We start from the raw sequence: 19,296 nt of genomic DNA on the forward strand, positions 1-19,296 counted from the left end.
AGTAATTTAAATGATTCATAGTAAAAGTCGAGCAAATTTATCCAATCATCAGTCAGTATGCCAAATGATGGTGTTAGAAGAATTGCACATCAAAGGGGAAAATCAAGTTAGTTCACATAGCAACTGGGTTGTTATCCAAATTGAATAATCCAAATGAGAAAAAGTTATGTCCTCCACAGTCATAAATCAACAATACTGGGCTCTACTGCATTTTTAATTGGCAGCATGTTTCCCTTTGCACACCCAAATATGGATTCAGGAAGTATCTCTTTAGCTGTCTGGGCATTTTTATAATGCTTATCATTATAAAACTGCAGAATCAAGGGAAGTAAAAAGGGGACCACAAGAGACAAAAGCTTTTGTGTGGATTGTAAATTATATGCATTAATGTCATTAAGCCATTACAAAATTCAATTTCTATGTGGGTTTAAAGCCAATTTTTAAAGTCAACTACCCACCAATTAATGCAAAAATAAATGAGGGCTGTTATGAGACTTAGTCTTTAGCTTTAAAGAAGGTTTGTTTCAAATGTCAAGAATGGGTTTTAATGAATATTGGGATCAGTGAATGTTTCATAGCAGAAAAGGGAATTTCTGAATATGAGAAAAATCACATTGTCTTTTATTAAAGACAGTAGGTATGTAATATAGAGAGTTTGAAGGACTTAATATTTTTGATATTTGCTTTGACAATTAAATGAAATCCATACTGCTGTTAAAACAGTTGTCCTCTTGAAGCTAATTGGGTAGTGCCCTGCAGAGACTGAAGTGTTTCCTTATAGCTAACATGCTAATACTCTGAGAATCCAGGACATACCTCTTGGTGCTATAAAGGTTTACACTGTTGCCCGGAGGCAAGAAGCTGCAGCAGTGATCTCCCACACATGTGCTAAAGTGACCAGAGGAGGCCTTACCTTTGGGAGGAAGGGGTAAAATTTTAAGGTGTCATTATCCTCCTGACTCCCCAACCTGAGCTTGTAGACATCAACCATTATGTCTCTAATTCAAGGATATCATCTTAGGAACCACCTTAGTGTATAGTAAAAGTAATCCTGATTTGAATTTATAAGACTTTTCAAATTAGCTGAAAGTGCAATGAGATATTCTCCTACAGTGTGTGCAAATGCAGAGCCTCAGTGGCCCAAGTAGGAGACTTAATTTAAAGAACATGAATGAATATGAAGGCCTGGGAGGAAGTGATCTTGCTACTATGAGAGATTATGCCTGTCTAAGGGGTATTCACTGATCAGGTACAGCTGATCATGACTCTTTAGGAATTCTTGAGAGATGTCAGGATTCCAGATTTTTATGTGAAATAGCTTGATTTTTTAATGTTGGCAACAAATTCAAATTAACAACCCAAACAGAATGAAAAAAAAAAAAAAAAAACAAACTTTGTGTGCGTCAAACAAAACCAGCCTGTGAGGCAGGTGCAATCAGATAGCCTTTGAATTGCAATCTCTGTTTTATGGCTTTAAAAAACTCTACATTCATGAGAAAGAAAAATTCCATGATCACAATTTTCTTTTTGAAAAGAGTTTAGTGCCTTAAAGTAGGCCTTAATTACTCATCTGTTCTTTTTTTATACAAGCCCTGTTCTGGGTCCATTTTACTTTGGATTGAATACTTTCTGAGCTGTGAAATATACTCAGAATCCTTAGTCATTTAAGTTCTGCTCTGAATGTAGATTTTATCATAAAGCTATCTTTAATTCCTTTTCCCTTAAGCCATCTCCACGTATTTTTAAAAGCTCATCAATATAAATGTTTGTGTCTGTCTTATTTGTTTCTCATGTTTAGAAGGAGAAAAAGGAGATTGATTACAAGGGTCATAAAAGTAATGATGCATTTAATGAAAGCATGTATTTTATAGATAAAATAAACTTTAAAAAATAACTTGAAGCTAGTACCCAAATTAATGGAATGAAATGACCTTCAGAAAGTAATTTCTTTATACTTGGGTCATTTGAGCCCTTTTCTTGTTTTTATTTATTTACTTTTAATTTGATTTTCTGTTTTAATTTCAATGACTTTATCCTAGTTATGATACTCCAGATTCTCTATAAAACTTTAACAATTTCTGATAAGCCTTGTCAATTTCTGAGTTTTATCATAGTTATGATGGTTTTAACTGTATAAAGTCTGAATGACCTGTTGCTTTGAAAAAAAATGCTTATTACTTCCTTCTTTTAAAATATATCTATTGCGTACCCAGTGTAGTTTGGGCAGTGTTCTAGGCACTAAAGTTCCTGTTTTCATGTAGATTACATTCCAGTAAGGGATCCCTCTTCCTTGCCCTCTTCAGCCTACTCAACATGAACACTATGAGGATGAAGACCTTTGTGATGATCCACTTCCACTTAATGAATGGCAAACACATTTTCTCCTCCTTAGGATTTTCTTAAGAATGTTTTATTTTCTCTAGCTTACTTTATTGTAAGCCAATAAGAAAATAGAGCTGATTTTAGTTAAAGTCCAGATTAGAACAAAGGAACCAGTCTATTCCAGCCGGGGAAAGCCAATAAGTAAATAGAAAGTTAAAATCCACATTGAAAAATAGGAACCAGTCTAGGACTCTTGATTGGAGAATTTATTATAGGGAGATTTTAGACCCCCCAGCAAGACATGGGGTACATAGAAAACTAAGTAAATGAAAAATTACCCAGTTTTGTAGTTCAGAGAAAGAATAAAGTTGAACAAGAAACAAAATACAGTTGACTCTTGAACAACATGGGTTTGAACTGCACAGGTCCACTTATATGTAGATTTTCTCCAGCCTCTGCCACCCTTGAGACAGCAAGACCAACCCTCCCTCTTCCTTGCCCTCTTCAGTCTACTCAACATGAACACTATGAGGATGAAGACCTTTGTGATGATCCACTTCCACTTAATGAATGGCAAACACATTTTCTCCTCCTTAGGATTTTCTTAAGAATGTTTTATTTTCTCTAGCTTACTTTATTGTAAAAATATGGTATATAATACATATAACATGCAAAATATGTGTTGACTATGTTATCAGTAAGGCTTCTGGTCAGTAGTGAGCTATTAGTAGTTAAGTTTTTGGAGTGTCGAAATTTATATGCAGATTTTCAACTGCCTGGGGGTTTGAACAACCCTTGCATTGTTCAAGGGTCAACTGTATACTCATAACACACCTATCTAATATTGCTTTGCAGTGAACATTGATGACTGATGTCTTAGTCTGTTTGTGTTGTTATAAAGCAATCTCTGAGGCTGTGTAATTGTAATTTATAAAGAAAAGAGGTTTATTTGGCTCATGGTTCTTCAGGTTGTATAAGAAACACGGCACCAGCATCTGTTTTTGGTGAGGGCTTCATGCTTCTTCCATTCATGGCAAAAGGAGAAGGAGAGCCAGTATGTGCAGCGATCACATGGCAAGAGAGTGGACGCAAAAGAGAGAGGGAAGGTGTCAGGCTCCTTTAAACAACTAGCTCTTACTGGAATGCTCATGGGAACTAATGGAGCAAGAACACACTCATTACCCTAAGGAAGGCACCAGGCCATTCATGTGGGATCTGCCCCATAATTCGAACACCTCCCCCCAGGTCCCACCTCTAACACTGGGGGTCAAGTTTCAACATAAGACTTGACAGGGCCAAACAAGCCATATTCAAACCTTAGCAATTCACTTAACAAAATGTTATGAAATAACTGGCCTGAGAAAATTGGAAAGGAAAATATGGTAGTGGGGCAAGAGTTAAATTCTCATCTACCATAAAGGGAATTAATGGATGTAGTCTAAACTTGCCAAACCAGGACATAGTTTAACATAATTATTTAGAAATAGGGAGATCAGAATTGTAATTTAGCTCCAAGAAAAAGTCACTGCCCTGTGATGTAAGACCATGTAGTGGGGCAAGCCAGTGCTATCTTTTATTTTAAGCCTTTAGCATTTGCATACTTACTTATTTATTTTTTGAGACGGAGTCTCGCTCTGTTGCCCAGGCTGAAGTGCAGTGGCACGATCTTGGCTTACTGCAAGCTCCGACTCCCGGGTTCACACCATTCTCCTGCCTCAGCCTCGCGAGTATCTGGGACTACAGGCACCCGCCACCACACCCAGCTGTTTTTTGTTTTTTTTTTTGTATTTTTAATAGAGATGGGTATCACGGTGTTAGCCAGGATGGTCTCGATCTCCTGACCTCGTGATCTGCCCGCCTCAGCCTTCCAAAGGGCTGGGATTACAGGCGTGAGCCACCATGCCTGGCCTCATATTTTATTTTTAATAAAAATAATAATTCTACCTCTCTGCTTAAGTGTCTTTTAAAAATGTCATAAAATATCCTAAAAAAGATGATTAATAAAATATATAGTTGATACTTCTCTTTTGACAGTGTATTTCTACCTCATTGGACTGTTTCTTGTGGATTTGCCTTATTTTTTTGATGAGACCAGACATTCCCAAACATCTGTTTTCTTGCATTGTCACTTACAACAGTGGGAAATAGCTCCTTCATATTATTAGGTCCTTTAAAATAGAAGCTCTTAGTTTTGTAAAAATCTTCGTAGCACCTAGTAGGCACTAAATTTTTAAAAAATTTGTTAATTGTAGTTAAATGATGAGTTATTTTAAGTTGGTTTTAGGATACAGAATACAAATTCACTTTTAATTAGATGCCCTAATTTTCACTAAGCAAGGAGATGGATAATATGTTTTAGACTCTTTGGCGCTTTCTTTCTTAGTCTTGTCTAACACAAAGGCAATCTGAACAAACTATTTCATTTCACAGGTAAATTGATTTAATGGTCAGGAATGCATTTGGTGGCCAGACTTCCAGGGGGCCCATGGAAGTTCAGGGTGAGTTGTACGACGATTGTTTTATAGTAGAAATAAATGATTGATAATACCTGCTTTCAACTTCTCTAGGAAAAGGTAATATTTTTCACGCTTTGTATTATCAGGCTCTAGGGCTTTAATGACAAATGTGTTTGAGTGCCCAAACAGGTCTGATGGCCTTTCTGAAGGCAGTTTGATGCTGCTGGAAGGTGCATTGATAGGTCTCCATTAGGACAAGGGTGTACCTGACAAAATAATGTTCATATTGTCCCTGGCACTCTGTGGATGGATCTCTGCCATTTGGTAAAGAGCTTCACCTTTGATAATTGCATACTTATTCATTCACAGTATAAATATTCATGGACTGCCTTCTATATGCTTGGCACTGTGCTAGGTGCTGATGTTATGGTATAGGAAGCAAAACATGCTTTTGTCTATCAAAGAAAGGCAAATGAACTATGTATAAGAAGTAACAGAATTGAAATTCCAGAAAGAATGCTTGAAAAACATGATTTCTATTCCACTATAATCTCCTATAGTAGAGTTTCATGTTTCAGGTACCTCACAACTAGAAAGATATTTCTGGTAAGGAGGCCTTTAAATCACACCTCCGTGTCTGTTGCTGGTATCTAAAGCAAATTGATATTTCAATCAGCAATCCAAAGTAACTGAACTTCAAGAAAAGGGCCAGAAGATCAATGTTGGGAACTCTCTTCAGTGGCTTCATGCCTAGCATCTATTTCTCCAGAATAGACTCTCTCAGCTGTCGCACTGGGTCAAGTAAGAGATCTAGAAACCTTCATGTCTGCACTGTAATACTTCAGCTCTAGGTAGAAATGCCTTCACAGAATCAGGATTTCACATGATGTCTCTGACTTTTATAAAAGATGGGCATAAGGAAGCCTCTGAGTCTTTTGTAAACTTACATTTGAGGTTTAATCATTAACATTTTCTTTTTTCTTCCCTAAAAATATAGGTGACAAATTTATTTGGATATTGAATTCCCATTTAGCAGGAGTATACCTGGCCCATGGTAGTTGCCACATAAGTATTTGCTGAATGAGTGGATGAATGAACTAGTATATATTGAGTCTAGTATTTGCCAGAGTTTGTGCTAGGTGATTGTACATGTTATCTATTAATTCCTCTGGCAACACACTTTTATGCTTTAAAATCTTTTAATAAAGTAAAAGTTTTATAAATCATTATGCTTCCCTTTTTGCCTTTCTGCAAGAAATATAATTGTTTTGCTACACTCAATTCATAGGCAGAACTCCATAGCCTCTTACTATCTCCTTTTTCCCTCTGTCTCAACATGTGTACATCACACACACACACACACACACACACACGCACATGCATGTGTATGTACAACTTTTCTTACTTGGCCTTGTTTCCTTTTTGGAAATAAATGGAGTATGAGTAATAAATAAATGACTATAGGAATACAGGTGATACACTGGTGTTGCAGATCTTTAATTAAGCTGTGATTATTGTGATAAGAGATTGGTTTAGAAAAAACTTTTAGACTTTTTAAGCACATATCTTCGATAAGTGTCATTGAAACATACAAATAGTTCTGTGATCAATACCAGTTAGCTGTTTTTATATGAAGGAAATATAATCATTGGCCATTAGTGGTATATATGTTATTTGCTCTTATTTCAACAATAAACATGATGTCATATATGCCATTAGGCTGTATTTTTCATCAAATATTGAACTGTTTTAGTCTGCCCATCTCATAAACAGAAACAATTAGGGTGATCATAAAATATGTAGATTTATTGAGTGTAGCAAGATGCAATAATATTCCAAATTAAACTCAAGCAATTAAATTTTTTTTCCCTTTAATTCAAGTCTACTGAGTACAAAGCTGGGTTTTCATGTGCATAGAAGCTTTACAGTATTCTTTTTCCTTCTTGTCTGAACTCCCCTCCCTTGAAAAGATTTCTTTCAGTTTTGTTAATCCAAATTTAGTTACTTTAGTTCTAGAATTCTTAAAGTGCCTTAAGTTGAGCAGATGGCTTCCAAAATTCAAGAGTAGTAAATTTCACTATACATACCAAACAATAAATATGGCATCAGTTGATATGATGGCACATTTCAGATTGGAAATATTTTGTATTCTAAGGTGCCTCTCTGGAGCCACTTGAGTTTTTCACTTTGCAGACCCTTTCATCTTCTAAAAGTAAATGATGGTCCCAACATCCCTTAATAAACCTCCAGTGAATTTACCAGGGATATTTTTACAACACAAAGCTAAAAAATAAAAACACATTTAAAAAAAAATGTGTTTTAAAGGCATCTCTTCCCATAATCTGTGAGACACATAGTTTTAGAGAACCACAAATGTATAAGTCCTTTCAGAATTTTGGGATTTGGGATTTGGAGGCAGCCTCAAATACTTTGTTCTTTATCTTCAATCACATTATGTGACAAATTTAAAAATGCAAGCATTATTATTTGTCTAGAAAAATACCGCTCTGTATATTGGGAGTGCAGGCAGATAGAAGGAATTTCAGAGAAAGGAGTAACCCCTTTCTCCTGGGGATTGACTTTGAAATCTGTGGGGTTCACAGATGAAAGCTTATGCCACCAAAGCTGCTTGTGGGTTGAAAATAATAGTAATTTTCAGGGTGAAATAAGCCAATAAGGAAGATCATACAGAAAGTTTATCTTTGTCAAATCTGCCCCTGGGAAAATAAAGATAACTGCTTTTCATTTATTTTATTGGGTTGAAGCAACCATGTGAAAAGCTATATAATCACCGAGTAAATATTGATCATGCAATTATAGAGTAAATATTATGTTATGACAATATAAGTAGCAGATACCATTTCTGCTTCCTGAACTATTATCTTTTGGTTATGTCTTAACATTGAAAACTAAATGGTGATTATGTTTATAATATCTTTCAATATTCTTTCTGAATATTCTACCTGATAGTAGATTATATAGACGGTAATGCTTTCTAAATTGCTGCTGCTTTATGTTCAACTTAATTTGAGGCTCTACGCAATTTCTTACATGGATGACCAAAATAATACTCTTGTAATGCTTTATAATTTTGGAAGAACTTTTACACATACCTTTTATCAGACAGGCAACAGATAGATGTCTCTTCCAGATTAAAAACCACAAAAATCCAGAAGTATTACCAGAGTCATTTCATACAGTTTATGCAGCTGAACTTCCCAGGTGGGGTTGGTGCATAATTTTCGATTCTTTGGCTAGCACTATTTCCACCTGTTCATCTTCCATCTGCGACAAACATGTAAAGATTACCTATTATGTGTCAGGCATTGTTTTAAGGGGCTGAGGATCCGTTATGGTGACAAACACATTATAGAATGAAGGAGCAGGCAGGGAACTAACAGATTCGTTATAAGCTGAGATCCAGAAGGATCTGGCCCGGCGCAAAGCACCTGGGGTAGAATGGTAGAAATATATGTGAGGGGTATTTCATAAGATGGTTTATGGACATTTGTCATTCTTGTTGGCCCTGCACCAGTAGGACTATCAACTATGTATAAGAGCAACGTTGACCAACTAGGGGCTTATTTATCTCATGCAATAAGAAGTCTGGAAGTCTGGAGAGAAAGGTGGTTCCTCAACAATGCAGTCAAGGAACCAGGTTATGCTGTCCTTTGACATGCTTGAGAAAACCTTGGGGCCACAGACCTATCGACTGTGGGGGCCTGCCCCTTCCCAGCCATTGCTTATAACAATTACATGTCAGGTTCCAAGGACTTATCTCTTTCAATATGCAGGACCCTATGTTGTGAGTTTCTTAATGGAGTTAGGATTGTGGGCTTCAGACAAAAAGCATCTCCTTTAACAAAGTGGTATTTCCTTCCATCTCTGTTTGCAAATTGATAGTTCCACTCTGGTTCATCCTTCTCTTTTAGGACATGGCTGAAAATAGCAAGGAGACAGCGGATGCCAACATTAGGAAGAATTTTCCTCCATATCTTCTAACACTACCACCCTGGGTGATGCCTGCTCTGCATTTTGCATCTATTAGGTTGGTGCAAAAGTCATTGTGGGTTTTCACTATTAAAAGGAATAGCAAAAACTGCAATTACTTTTGCATCACCCTAATAGTAGGCCACCCCAGTACCTATTAAAGGTCAGCAGCTTCCTAGTTGTCGGTGAGCTAACTTCATATTTCCCACTTTTATTTCCAGATTTGGTATTATGTGAATATAACACCAACATACATGTGACCAATGCCCTACCAAGAACCAGCCTCATAATGGACAAAAAGGAGGAGAAAGTGGAAGAGATCGTGCTGCTTCCATTTTCCTGGCCAGAATGGTGTTGCTGTAAGGGTTTCTAAGCAAGTGAGGTTTAGAAGACAGAAGGGGGTTAGACTGAGTGCTGAATACCTAGTACCTGCCTCAGACACATAGCAGCGGAACCTGTTTCTTAATGTTTTCAATGCTCCTGTGACTCGGTCGTGAAGACTGAGCTCTACTGATCAGATCCATCCACCCAAGACATTAAACTGAACATTAGTGATATAAAGAGATGAGGATGGTATAGGATCCATTCTGGTAAGGGTGACAGTAGCAGTAATAGCAGTAGTGGAGTGATCTGTACCCACTTCCCAGAGGCATCACATAGAAATGATAGTTCTGGAGTTCTGGCAGCAGCAGTCTGGGCCCAGAGGGTCTGTGTGTGGGCTGCTGTGACTATGCCTTGAGGTAGTGGCAGTTGCATCCTGCTAGGATGGGTGCTGCGTGCACAATTTTGGGAACTGTTCTTGGTTCTCTGGTCTCATTCTTTTGCTTTCCCAAACATTCTGTGAGTTACTTAACATCATTGAACAAATTATGATTCTATTGAAACTAATCAGAGTTAATTCAGCTTCTTGTAACTTAGCTCTCTGAAGGATTCAGAAGAATCAGTTTAGCTTGGGGCCTGCTGGAATGCAAAAGGATCGAGGACAGGGAGGAGGATAATATGCCTTTTGTTCTAAGACTGGGTGGCTGGAAAAATGATAGCATCATTAATTAAGTTCTAATAGAGAATAACATGGCACAGAAACTGGCAAGTCAGGCATGATGTGTTGTGGGACATCCTAGCGGAAAAACCTAGCAGACTGGTGATGACAGGGGCTGCGAGCTTGTGGGAGAAGCTAGAGTTAAGTATATAAAGGACCTGAGCTAGACCAGACCCTTCACGTTTGTGCTGGGCTAGCAGGTTTGGAAGAATGACAAAGGGAACTCAGCTTAAATTGTCTCCATCTCAGTTTTTTTTAATTGAAATAGCAAACAAGCAAAGGATGTATGAGATAATAATACAGGTGAATGAGTGGACTCAGCTCCCAGGTGCCTCCTTGTTTCCTTTTGGAGGTGAGTCCACAATTCAGTGGTCAATGAATTCCTCATGGAAAGAGAAATTTCCCAGGTCAAAGAAGGCCAGGGCTGTGTACTTACTGCTTCTGTGCTGTTAGGCTGATGAAAATCTCATCTTAGCATGCTAGGGTCTACCCATCACCATGTAAGACAAACCTGACTGTGCCACAGTGATATACTTTCATGTCCTGTTTCCTAAAGCATCACTGGGCCTACAGCAAGCCTGGCCCTGGTCCATCAGAGGAAGCTAAGCATTTTGTTCAGCTGAAGTAAACAGATATCCTGACATTAAAAGATAAGGCTGTGGTAATCTGCTTAGGACCTTGTTGAGGCATTAAACATCGATTAATTACGAAGAGGACAAGAGCCAGAGCAAAGAGCATCTCTATTAAGCTGGCAGGGTCTGTAAGTCTTGGACAGCACAATAGTTGCAGTGACCCTAGGACTTACTTGTTGGGGATCACAGTTTTTCACTTTGATTCACTAATGGCAGATCTACCAGCATTGCTAGAATTTGTTAGATAAATTCTGCAGGTAAATATAATGCCAGATGTAAAATATGAAAGGGGGTAGCTAAGACATATTTTGAGTTGCCCAACTGGGAGATAGGGTTAGCATACACACAACCACTGTTTTGGATGAAATGTTTAGAGTCCATAGAGTAAAATTTCATCCCTGCATATTCTAGTAATATAAGAATACCTTCTGGAGATATTTCTTGATTTAATTCCCTAGAAAATTGCTGGCATCTTTCAGACAAAAAGAGTAAAGTTAAATTAGGTTTCACATTTAAGTGGGTATGGAAGAGCTTGGCTAACTATTTACAGTCTGGGTTCACAGCTGGACTGCATTTCCCAGACTCCCTTGCTGTCAGGTATGGCCATGTGTGGAAGTGATGTGGGCAATTTTCATTCCTGGAACTTTCATTCCTGATCATGGAAGGGGCCTGGTCCCTAAATCACCACAGGGTGAAAAACTGCTCGCTGACTAAGAACATTTATATCAGACTCTTTCACGGGTGAGAAATAAACTTTTCTTATGTTGAATTGCTGAGATGTTTGGGTTTATGTTTTCCCCTAACTAATGTGGATTGTTATAAAAATATCAACAATTTAAGGCTCTGTTTGTATTTATCTTGACTGTGTGAAGTTCACCCTGTGTTAGGTAAATCAAGATGCTAGTGACACATTTAATTAATCACCTCAAGTTCTTCTTGTCAGAACTGTTTACATTCTTCTCTGACTGTTGGATTCCATTTTTCTGCGGTCTTTTATTCTACATCTTCAGGTTCATTGGTCACTTGGGTTTAATTCCATAGTATAAGATAAGAATATGGGCTAGACATTTAATTGGTAGAGCTAACTACCTATATAAGGCTTTTAAATCTACAAGTTTATTCAGGGATTATACATAGAGTGAAAAGAGAAACTTTCAATGGCTAGGCTGAAACAGATGTTATCAATGCTGCCTTTCCCCACAAACGTGTTATCAAATTATACAGATCTTCCCTACACTGTCAATACATCTGTTTTGCATATACTTCCTGAAAATATGACTTTGAACTCTGTGCTTTCCAAACTCAGTTTTAGAGAACTAATGATAGCAGTCCGTATATCCACTAGATCAGAGACTGGCAAACTTTTTCTGTAATGGGTCATATGGTAAATATTTTAGGCTTTGTGGACCGAATGGTCTCTGTCACAACTACTCAACTCTTGAAAGCAGCCATGGACAATAGGTAAACAAATGAGTGTGGCAGTGTTCCAAAAAAGTGTATTTTCAAAAATAGGGGACAAGACTTAGTGTGCCAACACCTGTATATCCAAATTTTATATATGGATTAAGCCAAGTCATCGAAGAGCTTGTACTAGAGACTATTTATTTCATCCCTTTGGAATCTGGTTTTTACTGAATTGTCCTTTGAGGTATATAACTCAGCTTCCCCATGAGAGTGTCCACTGTTTCCACTGACATTCTCAAAGGACATCTGGTTAAGATGGCCAAATGGCTTAGATTAGAGCTTTTCAAATGATCTATGCTTAAGAGACAGTTTCTTTCTTTTTAAAATTTATAATTTAGGCAGACTGTCATTAAAAATATGATAAAAATGAATTAGTAGAAAAGTGAAATGCTGGATGTTGCAGCAGTGTGTGAGTTTCTTTTTTTTTTTTTTTTTGAGACGGAGTCTCGCTCTGTCGCCCAGGCTGGAGTGCAGTGGCCGGATCTCAGCTCACTGCAAGCTCCGCCTCCCGGGTTCACCCCATTCTCCTGCCTCAGCCTCCCGAGTAGCTGGGACTACAGGCGCCCACCACCTTGCCCGGCTAGTTTTTTGTATTTTTTAGTAGAGGCGGGGTTTCACCGTGTTAGCCAGGATGGTCTCGATCTCCTCACCTCGTGATCCGCCCGTCTCGGCCTCCCAAAGTGCTGGGATTACAGGCTTGAGTTTCTAAATGATTACTCTCAGTTTCTGTATGTATCTAGTCACAGACCAGGAATTAAAAAATTGATTAAGACTTTGGTTAGAATAGGTACAAATGATATAGTAAAATGCATGTAATTCTACAATAGAAAATGGAAAGACAAGTCTCTTTTGGCCATCTTCTAGGAGTGGCATCAAGAAGTGTCTGGCTGTTGGTAGATTGGGATCAAAGCTTGCCCCACAACCAGCCAGGCCAAAACATGAGACGTTTTGAGAGATGTTTTGGCAATTGTGTGCACAACAGTCAGTATAACCCTCACCAGGTTGATGCTTTTAGCTAACTGGGAATATATTTTGCATTTTGTAAATCAGTATGCCTATTAGGGGCACCCAATTAAAAACAAGTCAAGCATTCTAGAGGAATGGTGTATTAGTCTGTTCTCACGCTGCTAATAAAGACATACCCAAGACTAGAAAATTTATAAAGAAAAGGAGGTTTAAGGGACTTATAGTTCTACGTGGCTGGGGAGGCCTCACAATCAGGGCAGAAGGAAAGGGAGGAACAAAGTCACGTCTTACATGGTGACAGGCAAGAGAGACATTATGTGCAGGGCAACTCCCCTTTATAAAACCATCAGATCTCATGAGACTTACTCACTATCATGAGAACAGCATGGGAAAGACCCTCCCTCATGATTCAATTACCTCCCACCTGGTGGGAATTATGGGTGCTACAATTTGAGATTTGGGTGGGGACACAGCTAAACCATATCAATGGTTAGAGATTCTGGATCAAAACAATCTCTTCCTTGCTTCTGGCTCTGGTTCCAGGACTTTTACCTAGTTCTTGGTTGTTCATTTTGGATTTGAAAAATCTTGAGTAATTTTTTTAGCTTTTTCTGCAGTTTTATTTCTAGTCTGGTTTGATGCAATGTGATTTGAGCAACAATATAATCTCAATCAGGACAGCAATACAAATCCATTACTTTGATTATTATAACATAAACAAAAGTATTTCTGAGTGCTTCCTATTAAAGACAAATAGAATTGCTTTAATTAGCCAAACATAAAATCCAAATTTTGGGCACTAATTAGTGACTTCATTCTTAAAAAGTCTGCTGTCCTATGCTCTAAGCAAGATTGAATTGAAATTCAGGAAAGCAAATAAAATGAACATGCTTATCATTGATTTTCTAGATTTCTTCTGAATTTTGTCCTTGGAGGTGTGGGAAGAATGAATATTGAATAATCATACTCAACAAGAATATTTTGGAAGCTGGGCTTGAAAGTTAACATGTGGTTCAACTATGATAGATTTAGAGCAGCAAGGAAAATTCAAAAGGCCAAATCTGGAGGTCAGTTGAGGGTTCCATCCGACTAAGCAATTGAGACTAAGCAAATAGTCCAAATGACAGAGAGGTGAAGACTAGTTATAAGGCAAGAGAATGAATGCCAGATAGACCCAGATGGAACAAACAAGTTTGAAATGGAGGGTTGAAGGCAAAGCATGGACAGATTTCTTGAAGCTCTGGAGTAAAACTATAGGGTCTTTTTCAGAGCGTTTGTATTTGGCCTGGCTAATGTAAGGGCCAGCCACTGAAGGAAACTGAGCCAGACTAAATACTTCCTTTTAAAATTTAGACCACTAGAAAATCCTAGACCTGGCTGGGTGCTGTGGCTGATGCCTATAATCCCAGCACTTTGGGAGGCTGTGGTGGGTTGATCATCAGGTCAGGAGGTCTAGACCAGCCTGACCAACATGGTGAAACCTTGTCTCTACTAAAAATACAAAAAAATTGGGAGGCCGAGGTGGGCGAATCACAAGGTCAGAAGATGAAGACCATCCTGGCTAACATGGTGAAACCCCACCTCTACTAAAAATACAAAAAATTAGCCAGGCGTGGTGGCGGGCGCCTGTAGTGCCAGCTACTCAGGAGGCTGAGGCAGGAGAATAGTGTGAACCTGGGAGGCAGAGCTTGCAGCGAGCCTAGATCGCACCACTGCACTCCAACCTGGGCGATAGAGCGAGACTCTCTCTCAAAAAAAAAAAAAAAAAAAAAAAAAAAAAAAAAAAAAAATTAGCCGGGCGTGGTGGCACATGCCTGTAGTCCCAGCTACTCAGGAGGCTGAGGCAGGAGAATCACTTGAACCTAGGAGGCAGAGGTTGCAGTGAGCCGAGATTGCACCAGTGCATTCCAGCCTGAGTGACAGAGCGAGACTCCACCTCCAAAAAAAAAAAAAAAAAGTCCTAGCCCTGTACTATATTACTCTCACTGTATGAATAAATGAGACTATGATTTGATATATAGTCTTGAATTTTTTTAAACTCAAGGGTGAGTATGAAAATAGTCAAATGGCGAATATTTCTGCATGCTTATAAAACTTCTATTGAGCAATTACTATTCTTTTCAACAATAAATTGCTTTCTGAGTTCAGAGTTAGGGAAAAAAGATCTCTACTGCTTTAATAGTATCCTTTCTAGAAATTGTATTAATAATACAAAAAGCAATTATGTTCCTATTTCTGTTTTATTATCTAGAGAGCTTATAAGACAACTGTTTAGAGCCTCTTTTTTTAGAACTGTTTGATTTGTTAGAAAGGCCTTTTCACCTTTGTTCCAATGGTTTGGATGTACTGCTTGGTGCAATGAGGGACATACAGGTGAATAAGATGTGGTCCCTGAACGCACAGAGTTGAGAGTCCGTGGAAAAAATAACAATAGGCTACTCTATAATACAAGCTGCTAAATATAGTGACAGAAAAGTATATAACATGAACCAGGAAGGCTCCACACAGGAGGTCACATCTGAGCTAATCCTTAATGAACAAGAGCTCATCAGACTAAGCTGGGGAAGAAAATATTCTTGATCAAGAATCTGCATGAGTAAAAGAAAGGCAATGTGAGAGTGTGTGATAGAACAGGAAATGGATAAAAGTCCAGTAAGGGAAAATTTAAGGACAGTCAGGATCTGAGGGATGTCTCTGGAGATTTGTTGTAAAGATAAATTTGGTCCTGGTGGTAAACCCGTGGCTACCTTGACGAGAGTAATTGAATGGTACCTCATTGGCCATTGTTTCACCAGGTGTTGCATGCATCCAGCCTTGGGAAGTAAGAGTTAGTAATAATTCTGTACGCTGGTTTATAAATGGCCACATTTTTCACCTGTTGAATTACTGGCTCTTCTCTGTATGGCTGTTGACTGATGAGCTTGTGTCATATCGTCCTCATAGGTTCACTGAAAGCTAAAAATGAGATAAACTCAGTGAAAGTACTGTGGAAAGAGGCACATGGCTGGATATTTGAATCTTCTTAACCCTGAGTTCTGCTTCAGTCTCATCTGTTGTGTTTGTGACATAACTCTCTAATCACTATGGGCAATTGGGAAAATGGTTATTTTCAAAAAGAAATTGACTTGCCTCTTCATAGTTTAATGTAGAAGCACGTATAGTTTGGTTATGGTGAGATCTGGTAAATTGGTCTTTGTGATAATACACACCTTTTGGCTTCAGAAAACATTGTATACTTATTTTCTATATGACTAATTTTCTGGGCACTTTTCATTCTTGATAATTTATTTTCATCACCCTAAAATTCCAGCAGAAACAATTCTTCCTATTTAAGATATATTAACAACTGCTACCCAATGTATCTAATGTATTCCCTTAGCCTCTAGGAGAAATTAAAAATAATCTGTAGAGTACTGAGTATAGTCTAATAGCAGAAGGGTACCATAGACCATTGTTTCCAACCATTTGCATCATTTTTGGCAGGTCCAATGACGGCATCCGCAGATGAGGCCAAAGCTTGAATGCCCTTGGAGCCTATACTGCTTTTGGGCCCTGACTGAAACATGGTTTTAAAATCACACTCCAAAGTGCAATTACCAACAATGAATTTATACATCATAACAATGGGGGAAAGCAGAAAATGACTTTAGAAAGACAGCGTGATCTTTTGAGACACAGTCTATATAATTCCTAGGAAACCCTGATAGTGTCATCTTGGGAAAGCTCCCTGCTACGGGAAACTGCCTTCCTTGATTTCACCTCATTGCCTCTAGTTGCAAGTTATTTCAGGTAAACAGACCTCCTTTAACTGTGACTCTTCCTCGGAGAACCAACATATTGCCTTAGTTTTTCTTGGGCCCTATAGAATCCTGGTTTGGGGTAAATCTCATATATCTATTTTCCAAAGATCATTTTGGTTTCTCTGTATTTCTAAATGCACTTGATCGTAAGCATAAAAGAAAAGACAGTGATGCACTGTGTTGGCTCTGAAGAAAAACATTGACCAGACAGAAAGTCTTCCCCACAGCCGAACTGAGCTATAATGACCATGCTTTTCATTTCTCCCAGGAAATAGTAATATAATTGGTCACTGTATTACAGTAAACAGTTTGTTCATTCTTTTTCAGTAGAAAATGTTTTCTTGGGAGATACGTCTCACATAATATGCTGGCTTCATGATAATAAAGACTGGGAATAGATTTGTTTCTAAATAAATCTCAATAAATGCATCGGTAAAATGAACACAGTAGGAGGAATAAACAATGCAATTAGGAATATCTTAAGTACATTTGCATATGATAATTTGCAAGTGATCGTTACATTAAGACATGTCTTGGGCTGATTTTCTCAAGGGCATTTGTGTGAAAAATGAACATTTCTGAATTAGAATTTTTGTCATGGAACAGAAACAAGAGGTAAGAACATGCTTTCGAATATGCAGTAAAAAGATCACCTGCTCCTCTGAAGACCTGACACTGACATTCATCTTAGTACATAAAACAGAAAATACGCTGAGGATGGGCAATGTTGGAGCAGGAGCTATAACAACAGCTGCAGAGGTGACTGTAATTCTAATGGATTGCTTGTAGTGACATCGGTATGCTTCTGAATTTGGCGGGAAAGTAATGCACAGAATTAAGACAGCAGCATTAGTGTTGTGTTCTCTTATTAGAAAACCTCAACAGCTCATTGAATGCAGGAAAATTTTAGGGATTCTATTTTGCAAGAAGCCAATGTAGTAGCCGCAAAAGTAATATCACCAAAATGGAATGCACTAGGGAATGTAAGCAGCACAGGTTGGTACATTAGTTTGAGTTATTCAGCCGGTCCTGAAAAGGGTAATATCCCATTTGAATGACAGGCAAAGGAATTCAGAAGGATAACAGTCATTTTCTTCATTGTTGTTATTGTGGTAGTTGCTTGTTTGTCATTTTTTTATTAGCTATATTAAGCTAAGGCAGCTTTTTAAAACTTATTTTGAATATGCTTTTATATGATTGTAAATCTGCACCCTTTCATTCATGAATTTTAAAAGATATATTCTGCATGTTGAACAACCTGCTCAAAGCAGAGAAAAGTAACTTGTCCTTTAACTGGTAAGCCCATTGTAAGGCATCCTTGCACATTAAGCTGGAAAAAATATCTAAACAGCACTTGATAAAATTGCAAGAACTTGTATTTAAATTTAATTTTCTCTGCAAGTACATTTAGCATTATTTTTTTCCCCCAATGGTCTCTAACATACTATTTTTGAGGAAGAAAAAAAATGTTTTTGCTACCATGGCAACAGTATCCTTCTCTTGCTTTCCATCACAAACTATAGTTTCTGAGCATAACTAGGAAAATTGAAATGTGGGTAGCTCAAAATGATAAGGCCAGGCATGGTAAGCATTCATCTAAATGAATATTTGTGTCATTGTTCCTGCACTTGTGGTAAGACTAGAACTCTCAAGGTCAACATATTTGTTCATAGTGTTCACAGCGGCACTCATAAAAGATTATTGCCACTTACTGGGCAACTACTCTTTTCACTAAATGTCTTATTAGCATGATTTTCCAAAGACGATAGGAAATTAAAACACTCCATAGTACAGTTTATTTTATGGTTTTGAGGAAATGTAATACAAAGAAAGGGCACATATTCTAGTGAATTTTAGAAAAGAAATGATCTGCTACTTGACCTGGAGTGTGTGCTGGGGGTGGCGGGGGGAAAATAGCAAAGGCTTATAGAGAAACTGATTGAGCTCATTCTGTTATTTGTTTCAGGGGTGACTCCAGGATAGTGCTTCTCTTTGTGATGCTCTTGCAATAACAACATTCTTTTTGTTTTCCTTGATCTTTCTCAGTCTGTGGATATTTCAGCTTGCAAGGTAAAATAATGTTTTTGCTCAATGGCCAGTTTTAAAAATCCTCCCTGGTTCTGCTATGACACTACATTAAACACACACACACACACACACACACACACACACACACACACACACACAGTCTTTGTTTCCCATTGGTTCTGCTTCGCATTTCCTCTCTCTTCAGTTTTTCCTTAATCTCTGTCCACATTGACTTTGATCCTTGAACTCTTTTGCCTAACCTTATTTGGATGGGCAATCAGATTTCAAACTGGCTAGCCATCCCTACCTTGGCACTTCCCTCAGAGAACTGCACCGTGATGCCACCTGCTAGAGGCGATCTTGGGGATACTACCGTGTCTTGTTCAGACATTAAGGATTTCACCCTGCTGAGAGATCCTCTGTGCTCTGTGGCTTCAGCCTGTCCATGCAGGAGCAAAGAAAAATGTTCGGTGGGTCAAAGACTGACCTGGACCTCTCATAGGAGATTTGCTTTCTTGAGTAGATGGCTATATATTTTTCTGCCTTGTGAAGAACACATCTTACTACATTTGGCAAATTCAAGACTGCTTCACAGACAG

The 19,296-nt window shown here is 38.2% G+C and overlaps 1 long non-coding RNA gene across 6 annotated transcripts in view; it reads left to right on the top strand.

Moving 5' to 3' along the window:
- Positions 1-19,296, top strand: part of LOC105478787 (uncharacterized) — a 63,126-nt gene that overhangs the window by 14,477 nt on the left and 29,353 nt on the right. For 5 of the 6 annotated variants that reach the window (XR_011623505.1, XR_011623504.1, XR_011623500.1 and 2 more), the window contains exons 3-4: positions 17,276-17,428; positions 18,636-18,739. This is a non-coding gene — a long non-coding RNA (uncharacterized lncRNA). Of the gene's footprint in view, positions 1-16,244; positions 16,659-17,275; positions 17,429-18,635; positions 18,740-19,296 lie in introns of those variants that run through there. The other variant, XR_011623501.1, reaches the window with a different exon arrangement.

The sequence above is a fragment of the Macaca nemestrina genome, chromosome 5, assembly GCF_043159975.1.
Source record: "Macaca nemestrina isolate mMacNem1 chromosome 5, mMacNem.hap1, whole genome shotgun sequence".
Lineage (NCBI taxonomy): Eukaryota > Metazoa > Chordata > Mammalia > Primates > Cercopithecidae > Macaca > Macaca nemestrina.